The sequence below is a fragment of the Capricornis sumatraensis genome, chromosome 8, assembly GCF_032405125.1.
Source record: "Capricornis sumatraensis isolate serow.1 chromosome 8, serow.2, whole genome shotgun sequence".
Lineage (NCBI taxonomy): Eukaryota > Metazoa > Chordata > Mammalia > Artiodactyla > Bovidae > Capricornis > Capricornis sumatraensis.
In genome coordinates this window covers 3,837,441-3,847,512 of record NC_091076.1, presented here as the reverse complement: position 1 = coordinate 3,847,512, position 10,072 = coordinate 3,837,441, and the positions used below count along the sequence as shown (strand labels likewise).

At 43.7% G+C, this 10,072-nt stretch overlaps 1 protein-coding gene across 1 annotated transcript in view; it reads left to right on the top strand.

Annotated features, from left to right (window-relative positions):
- Nucleotides 1-4,348: 4,348 nt before the first annotated feature.
- ANO1 (anoctamin 1) overlaps nucleotides 4,349-10,072 on the top strand; it is a 119,536-nt gene continuing 113,812 nt past the window's right edge. Inside the window, exon 1 of the mRNA XM_068978801.1 lies at nucleotides 4,349-4,437. The gene's annotated coding sequence lies outside the window, so the exon portion shown is untranslated. The remainder of the gene's footprint in view (nucleotides 4,438-10,072) is intronic.

Genomic DNA, 10,072 nt, shown 5'->3' with positions numbered 1-10,072 from the left:
GAAGATCTTCCTTATAGTTGAATACCAAATAATAAATATAGAAGTAGTTGAAGCTACTGTTGACAGTGAATGCTTGATAAAGAACATAGCATTTACAAAGTCATAAGGTTATCTCTCCACAAATTTCTTCGTGATTAGCAAGGGGGAAATAGTGACTGGCCCGTATTCTTAAAACCTGTTAAGATCCAGAGTGACAAAAAAGACTGGAGAACTCTTCCTGATCAAAAGACACTAAAGACATGTGGCAACAACATGCAGTGTTTGGTCTTAGACTGAATTCTGGATCTGCTGGGACGGAGGTGGTGATGCTGTTCATGATAGCTTTGAAACAGTGACAGAACGTGAATATACACTGTGGATTAGATAACATTGTATTCACGTAAAAATGTCCTGATTATCATCATACTATGGTTATGCAAGAGAATGTCTTTATTCTTAGGAAACACATGCGGAAGCATTTAGTCTCCAACTGACTTTCAAATGATTCAGGAAAGAAAAACTCTGCAGATACACACAGTCAGAAATAGAAATAGAAATGAAAGCAGGTAGAGAGCGATAAAGACAACCGACAGACAGAAATGACCAGTCAGTCTTCGTAAACGATATTCAAGTGTTCCTTGTACCATCCTTGAAACTTCCTCTATGTGTTTGAAATTAATCAATATTCAACTTTTTTCCAAAATAAAAAAAAAAAAAATTCAGCCCTTTGGGAATGACTGCTTCCTTTTTTGGAAGAAATGGTTCACCCCAGATGTGCTCTGAAAGCACAATTTCTGGAACTGGTTTAATGTTAAGAAGCCGTGTTCATGTAGAAGGAAAACAAATCTGAAGAATATGGCTATTTTAGAGCAAAAGATGTAATTGTCCTCTACTTGGCCCTAAGACTTCATAAGTGAGACCCAGAAAGGACCAGCAAAAGAATCAACAAGCATTCCAGTCCAGGCCACCAGGGCCAAGGTTCAGTCACTAATGAATTGATGGGGCCTCTGGTTTACCGGATGTGAAGCCGAGCGTGATTTACACAACGGATTGTTTTCAGTGTCTTATGAGTGAGAGGTTTTCGGGAAGAGCTTAGCTTTCCAGAGCTCTCTCGCCTCCACTCCTATCCCTGAGAAAAAGTATTTCTGGATCAGCACGCCCCCCCCAGCCTCCCCGCAACACACACACACACACATCTGAGCATCGAAACAGCACGCTGACTGGCTTCAGATGGAAAGAGGCCTCCTCTGTGTGTGACACAGAAGCTGGGCCAGTGGGGACACAGAGTGGTGAGATTTTTGTTCATTTGAGACCGGCCTTGGTCGGAAAAGCGATGCTCCTCCGCCCCTCCCCCCAGTCCAGTCTTCACTTGCTCTGGAGTACGTGACATCAACTTTGATGACCGTTCAGAAACCAGGTGCAGGAGAGGAACAGGGAGTGAGTTCAGCTCCCAGGTCAGAGAGCTGATCTATGAGTTGGTCTGACCATCACAAGCCAACATGGGCCACCCAGGGAAGAGCAAAAATCTCAGAATGCACAAAAAAGCCATGATGGATAACTAGGAAAAAAGAAAATGATTCAGCAGAAAATGCCCAGTGCCTGCCTGTGTTGCAGCGGCAACTTTCTACTCTTTAAATGTCGTAAAAGCACATGCCATCCCCGGTGAAGCAGATTCTGTTTGTCCAAGCATTGGGATGCCCCATGTTGGGGGGTACACACAGGAGCTGGTGTAACCTGACACCCACCCAAGACCATCTTTGGGAACACTTTAACGATATGTGTAGCTTGGGGATCTCTAGTCCTGAGAGCTTAGCAGAAATTACCTGGGCAAAGAGCAGGCAGTGAATAGTGCAAAAGCAGCTCAAACATTTGGAAGATGTAGACACAACCTGGCTTATTGTGATTTCCAGTTTTTCCAGCAATATGGCAGTTTAAGATAAATGAGACCACCTGGGATCCTGTGAGAACCAGATGATTCCAGATGCCCAGGTTAGGAAGGACTAAAGTAAGCCTGATGCACCTGATTTGCCAGGGAGCAAAGAAGTGTTCAAAGTCGAATGAGCGAGTCAGAAACAGCATCAGGAAGAATAATAATGTCATGTGATGTCCTGGATGGAATCTTGGAATAGAAAAAGGATATTAAGGGACTTCCCTGCTGGTCCAGTGGCTAAGATTCCATACTCCCAATACAGGGGCCCCAGGTTCGATCCCTGGTCAGGGAACTAGATCCCATATGCTACAATTAAAGATTCCATATGCTGCAACCACAGGGACTTCCCTGATAGCTCAGTTGGTGAAGAATCCGCCTGCAATGCAGGAGACCCCGGTTCGATTGCTGGGTCCGGAAGATCTGCTGGAGAAGAGAGAGGCTACCCACTCCAGTGTTCTTGGCCTTCCCTTGTGACTCAGCTGGTAAAGAATCTGCCTGCAATGTGGGAGACCTGGGTTCAGTCCCTCAGTTGGGACGACCCCCTGGAGAAGGGAAAAGCTCCAGTATTCCAGCCTGGAGAATTCCAGGGATTGTATAGTCCATGGGGTTGCAGAGAGTCGGGCACGACTAAGCGACTGTCACTGTCATGCTGCAACCAAAGTCCAGTGCAGTCGAATAAACAAACTAAAATACATTTTTAAAAAGGAAAAATGACACTAAGTAAAAACAAAGATCTCAGTGAAGTCTGGTCTTTATTTAATGACTATATATCGACATTGGTTCTTTAATTGTAACTGATACACCGTACTAATATTAGCTGTTGGCCACAGGGGAACCTGGTGCTGGGTATACAAGGGAGCTCTGTACTAGCTCCTCAATTTTCCTGTAAATCTGAAGCTATTTTAAAACAAACAAAAAATGTATGGAAAAATAAGAATAATGGCCACGATAGACTGAAAGACATTAAAGATATATGCCTCCATGAATGATCAGAGTGAAAGAGAAAGCTTACATGTGTGAGGGCAATTGATATAGTATGAAAACAGAAAAATAGGCAAAAATTAATTCTTTCTCTGCAGCTGAGAGTGGGGGGTGGGGGGGGGAGACAAAAGAAGGGCTTTCTATTAAAAATAACTTCTGTTTACTTTTGGGTCCCTGAAGACCTTCTTCTCAACTGGAAACAAACAAAGATGACATTTTCAGTACAGTTGTTTGAATAATAAGGACCTTTTATTGTAATTCAGCATTTCCATGCCACTTTTAAAAATAATTTTGGTAATTGCATATAAAATCATCATCACAAGTGAAAGACCGATGGTGGGGCGGGGATGGGGCGGGAGAAAACTCAGGAATGAAGAACTGGGAACTTCCCTGGAGGTCCAGTGGTTAAGACTCTGCACTTCCTATGCAGGGGCCATGAGTTTGATGCCTGCTCTGGAAACTAAAATCCCACATGCTGTGGGGCGCAACCAAAAGCAAGAAAAAGAAAGAAACAAAGAACTCAGCATCTGGTGGGGCGGCACCCTAGGTGTGACAATGCAGGATGAGCCTTTTTACCTGAGATTCGGTCAGAGGAGGAAGGGACGATGGAATTTCCCCTGGAGACACTGAGATTTTACAACCACCGCCTTTACCGGCAGTTTCTGGCTGGTTTGACATTTTTTGAAATAAATTGTATCTTTGTGGAATGAATGTTTTAAATAATAACCAAAGCCAGTTTCCAGTCCGGCTCCGGCTCCCAGGATTCTGCTGAAACCTCCCTTGCAAAAGTTACATGGACTCTAGGTAATCCAAATTAAAAATAAAATAACTTTTCCAAATATTTTGGTGAAAATAGAAACTTTCCGTTTTATGAGATATTATTTTTGTCTCCCCTCTGTACTCAAAGTAAAACAAAATATTAAGGCTTAATTCCATTTTATTCCAACTGTTTAACTTTGCCCCTGAACTTTTAGATAAACATTTACCCAATGGATGAACTGGTGGATTTGAATTTTTGAAACATAGTAAACATTTTCCTATTTGATAATCTATCTCGTTTCTATAAACTGTATCAATTTATTAGATGTTTTAGCTTCTTTGCAGGTTGAATAAAGTTTAAGGTTTGCTGGGGATTTTTTTTTTTAAGATGAGTTTATATTCTTCCCCATCTTGCTTTAAAAATGGTTATGGAGGCTGTCTCTGCTTGTGTTTAATCAAGCTTTTGAGGTGAGGCAGGAGTGAAGAGTGGCTTAATTGATTAGACGTAAGATCTAATCGGGACCTCCAAGAACAACAAGAGCTCCAAGACTTTAAATAAATTTTGTTCCTGGTTCTCATTCCCTCCCTCCCTCTCCTGTCTGTCTCTCCTCCTCTCCCTTTCCCCAGAGCAGGGCACAGATGGCAGTCACCTTGCTGGCCACTAGGTGCTGCGTAGCACACCCTGGAGTCCACCAGACTGGCAGCAGATCTCTATTCATCGGGAAACGCCACCACACCACAAAGTGGACAGACGGGATTCTGAGCGCTGTGTTTGCCAGCGGAAACAGGTTCTTCTTGAATGTCAAGGGCTATGCCTGGTTTCTTCGGGCTGGTTTTGTGTCCTGTGAACACCTGGGCATATGCTTCCCGGATGAGCAGGATATGTTTTCTTCCTGAACCACGACTGGTTTTCACAAGAGTCGCCACCGGCGACAGCCCCTGATTGATTCGGGTGGCTTATGTTGGGAGTTGGCTGCAATACCTGGAAGGTGAAAATCCCAGGTCTGAAAAGGTGCCAAAATCCAGCTCAGCAGAGTACGCCACAGCCTGGCAGGAAATAGGATCAGGGACGTCAGCTCCCACTGCCTGTACCTTCTCTTTCACCCAGCCACAGCAGGGGCACCCTGGGGACCTCTGCGCCTGCCACTCTGGCTTTGCAGTCCCAAGCCCTGACCTTGACCAAGTTACTTTGCATCTCTAAGCCTCAGTTTCCTCATTTGTCAAATGAGGCTAATACTCCCTGACTAGAGATTCTCCTGAAGGTAAACGAAGCAACAGGTGCAAAGCGTGATCAATGCCTGCCACTTAGTTGGTATGGAATAAATGCTAGCTCGTTCATGCATTCTGCAGATGCTGCTTTGATCACTTACTATTTTCCTGGCACTGTTATGCATACTGGGGATGGGTTTTCTAAATTTTAGTCTTGAATTATCTCACCAGACAAAGGTAGTGGTAAAAGAATTGATGCTTTTGAACTATAGTGTTGGAGAAGACTCTTGAGAGTCCCTTGAACTTGAAGGAGATCCAACCCGTTCATCCTAAAGGAAACCAGTCCTGAATAAAGCTAAAGCTGAAGCTCCAAAACTTTGGCCACCTGATGCAAAGAGCCGACTCATTAGAAGACCCTGATGCTGGGAAAGATTGAAGGCAGAAGGAGAAGGGGATGACAGAGGATGAGATGGTTGGATGGCATCACTGACTCAGTGGACATGAGTTTGAGCAAGATCTGGGAGATGATGAAGGGTAGGGAGGCCTGGCGTGCTGCAGTCCATGGGGTCGCAAAGAGTCGGACACGACTGAGCGACTGAACAACAACAAGTGGTAAAAATTCCGGAAGTAACTGAATGAACGAATGAGTGAGCAATATGTCCTCTTGCTGCTGCTGCTGCTAGGTCACTTCAGTCATGTCCGACTCTGTGTGACCCCATAGATGGCAGCCCACCAGGCTCGCCCATCCCTGGGATTCTCCAGGCAAGAACGCTGCAGTGGGTTGCCATTTCCTTCTCCAATGCATGAAAGTGAAAAGTGAAAGGGAAGTCGCTCAGTCATGTCTGACTCTTTGCGACCCCATGGACCGCAGCCTACCAGGCTCCTCTGTCCGTGGGATTTTCCAGGCAAGAGTAGTGGAGTGGGGTGCCATCGCCTTCTCCGATATGTCCTCCTAGTTCTCTACAAAAATGCACGCAGTTTTTATTTTAAGCAACAGATACATCCCCGGTGAAGGCCTCACGCCTTTCCACTGGGTTCCTACCTGGGGTGGAATTGCAGAGTTGGGGGTGAGGCGTGGTTTGTTTTGCTTTGCTTTCAGCTTACCTGGTGAGTGTGTAGGAGAATCTCCCTGCGGCATTGACTTGTGTTTCTCTGAGGACCAGTGGTGGTGATCACTACTTCACATGCATACAGGCCATTTGGAAAGCCTCTTTGGGGGAAGAGCCGAAAAGTTCTTTTTTTTTTTAATTGGGTTGTTTGTCTTTTTTGACTCCTTTGTGAGATGTGTTTGTGTACACTGGACGCAAGTCCTTGAGGTATATATGTCTTGCAAATATCTTCTCCTGCTTTGTGACTCACCTTTTGACTTAATAGCATCTTTCGATCAGCAGAAGTTCTTCAGTTTAATGGAGTCCAGGGTAGTAATCCTCTCCTCTGTGGTTATTGCTCCTTGTGTCCTGTTTAAGGACTGTCCGTCCGTCTCAAGGTCATAAAGGTAGCCCCCTGTGCTGTCTCTAGAAGCTGTGTTCTACTCTTTCTCCTTGGTGTGAGTAAGAGGTCAGGGCTCATCTTTCTCCCTATGGCTGTTCACCCCATTTGTTGATTTCACACCATGTGTTGGAAAGAACAACCCTCCTCCCAATGGCACTTGTGTAGTAAATTTACAAATAACAGTAGATAAGGTTTCCTGTCAGATAGGAGAAGTCCTCTAACCTGAACTCAGATTTCCTCTACTATTGTTGGCCTTTTACATTTCTATAAGTTCCACTATCAGCTTGTCAATTTGTCAATCATCTTCCTCTTTCTTTCTGTCTGTCTGTCTGTCTCTCTCTCTCTCTCTCACACACACACACACACACACACACCTTCTGGACATTTTGACATGGATCACACTGAATCTATAAATCACTTTGGGGAGAATCGACAACATATACCATATTGAGCCTTCTAGTCCATAAACACAGAATGGATTTCCTGGTTTCCTTTGTTGAAATCATGCTAAAATCATGTTTGTTCTTAGCAACTTCACTTGTTGATGCTATCTTAAAAGGCAAAAGTTTTTTAGATTTTGTTGATTCCTAGAATATGGAAAAGTAATCAGCTTTTAAATGTTAATAATGTAATCAATGACCTTGCCTAATACATTTCTTAACTCTAATGGTTTATCTGTAGATACTCCTGGGTTTTCTTCATTCAGAATTATTTTGGCTGTGGACAGCACCTAGGAAGATTACCATTTGCTTATTTCTTTATTTTGTTAATTCTAAAATATTATACCAACTTTACATTTCTGAAATAAATTCAATTTGGCTATAATATATTACCCTTGTTAATGGAATCTATTTGCTAATATTTTTGTTAATGTTTTTGCATATGTGCTTATAAGAGAGATTGTGCCTTGTAATGTCATTTTTAAGAATTAGTCTTTCTTTATTCTTGGAGAGTTTGTGGGAGATTGATGTTATTTCTTCCTGAAATATTTAGAAAATGTCACCAGTAGAACCATATGGACCTAAAATTCTCTTTTTAAAAAGGATTTAAATCATATGTCAAATGTATTTTATAGATATAGGCTATAGGGGTTGGGGTTGTTTGTTGGAGAAGACTCTTAAGAGTCCCTTGGACTGCAAGGAGATCCAACCAGTCCATTCTGAAGGAGATCAGTCCTGGGTGTTCTTTGGAAGGAATGATGCTGAAGCTGAAACTCCAGTACTTTGGCCACCTCATGCGAAGAGTTAACTCAGTGGAAAAGACTCTGATGCTGGGAGGGGTTGGGGGCAGGAAGAGAAGGGGACGACAGAGAATGAGATGGCTGGATGGCATCACCGACTCAATGGACATGAGTCTGAGTGAACTCCAGGAGTTGGTGATGGACAGGGAGGCCTGGCGTGCTGCGACTCATGGGTTGCAAAGAGACACGACTGAGCGACTGAGCTGAACTGAACTGATCTCTTGGTAGGAAGCCTTTGAGACGTTGTGTTTTTCTGGAATGTAACTTTTTCAACATGTTTCCGCACTTATGGTGCTCTCGTATTCTCTCTCTGTGTCCGTAGGGGCTGCAGCGATGCCTGCCTCCTCGCTCCCGTTGGTAATCATGGGCTTCCTTCTCTTCATGCCCCTGAGAGGGGCCTGTCCAGAACCTTCTTCTGCACCTGCCTTTCTCTGCTTCTCCTCCTCCTCACCCCTCCCTGTGGGGTGAAATCTCTGCCCACCCTGCACCCACACCCACTTTTGATACCATGCTTAAACATTCAGACTCCAAAAATCCTACCCAAATGGCCCCCAGCCCACTTCCGGAGCCTGCTTGAGCCCCTCGCTGGACCACCGTGGACCATTTTCATTGGAGTATAGTTGGTTTACAGTGTCTTTCTGTCGAATTGGTGTGTCATTATAAGACACCCTTTTTATCTATAGGAAAACTTCTTACCTTGAAATCTACCTTATTTCAAATGAATATAGCTATTCCAGCTTTCTCTCTGATTGTGTTTGCATGTATAATTTCTTCCATCCTTCAACTTGTGATCATTCTGAGTCTTTACACTAAAATGTGCTTTCTCTGAATTGTATAGAGTTGAAGTTTAAAAAAAAAATCTAATCTGATAACTTTGTCACTTAACTGGAGTATTTATATGTAACGTTATTATATATGTATAATATAATAATATTTCAATCCCTACAAGACACTATTATTTTCATAGTTGGAAGATAAGACTTTAGTTGGGAGATAAAGACTTTACAGTGTTGTGTTAATTTCTGCTGGACAACAGCGTGAGTCAGTGATATATATACAAACAGCCTCTCCCCTCTCAGCCTCTCGAGCCCACCCCGTCTCCGTCCTCTAGGTCATCACAGAGCATCCAGCTGAGCCCCCTATGCTATGGAGCAGGTTCCTACCAGCTCTCTGTGTTACACACGGTAGTGTATTTCTGCTGCTGCTGCTGCTAAGTCGCTTCAGTCGTGTCCGACTCTGTGCGACCCCATAGACGGCAGCCCACCAGGCTCCCCCGTCCCTGGGATTCTCCAGGCAAGAACCCTGGAGTGGGTTGCCATTTCCTTCTCCAGCATGAAAGTGAAAAGTGAAAATGAAGTTGCTCAGTCGTGTCCGACTCTTAGCAACCCCATGGACCGCAGCCTACCAGGCTCCTCTGTCCGTGGGATTTTCCAGGCAGGAGTACTGGAGTGGGGTGCCATCGCCTTCTCCGTGTGTATATGTATGTCAATGTTTTTCTTTCCATTTGTCCCACCCTCTCCTTCCCCCACTGTGACAAGACACTATTATTCATTTTAAACAATCTACATTTATTTAGATTTGCCCTTTCCTGTGTTATTGATTCCTTTTTACTTCCATTTGGAATTATTTACCTTCTGTCTAAAAAACTCCCTTTAGTATTTATTTCCAAGCAGACCAGCAGACAATTAATTCTCTTAGTTTTCCTTCATCAGAAGACATCTTTATCCACCTCCATGCTTTTCTTTTTTTAACTTATTTCGTAAATCTTTATTCGTTGTTGTTAACTCGCTCAGTCGTGTCCGACTCTTTGTGACCCCAGGGACTGTAGCACACCAAGCTTCCCTGTCTTTCATTGTCTCACAGAGTTTGCTCAAACTCATGTCCATTGAGTCTGTGATGTTATCTAACCATCTCATCTCCCGGCGCCCCCTCGTCCTGTGCATTCAACCTTTCCCAGCATCAGGGTCTTTTCCAGTGAATCGGCTCTTCTCATCAGGTGGCCGAATTACTGGAGCTTCAGCTTCAGCAGCAGCCCTTTCTTTAGGATGGACTGGTTTGACGTCCTTGCTGTTCAAGGTACTCTCAAGTGTCTTCTCCAGCACCGCAGTTTTAAGCATCAGTTCTTCAGCACTCAGCCGTCTTTATCATCTAATTCTCACATCTTTACATGACTACTGGAAAGACCATTGCTTTGACCATATGGACGTTTGATGGCAAAGTGATGTCTCTGCTTTTTAATATGCTGTCTAGGTTTGTCATAGCTTTTCTTCCACGGAGCAAGCGTCTTTTGATTTCTTGACTGCAGTCACCATCCACAGTGATTTTGGAGCCCAAGAAAATAAAATGTCACTGTTGCCACTTTTTCCCCATCCATTTGCCATGAAGTAATGGGACTGGAGGCATAACCCCCAAACCAACTTGAAACCCAGTCTTTATTCATAGGAAAAAATACCTATAATAATACTTTAAGGATATTTTCTTTT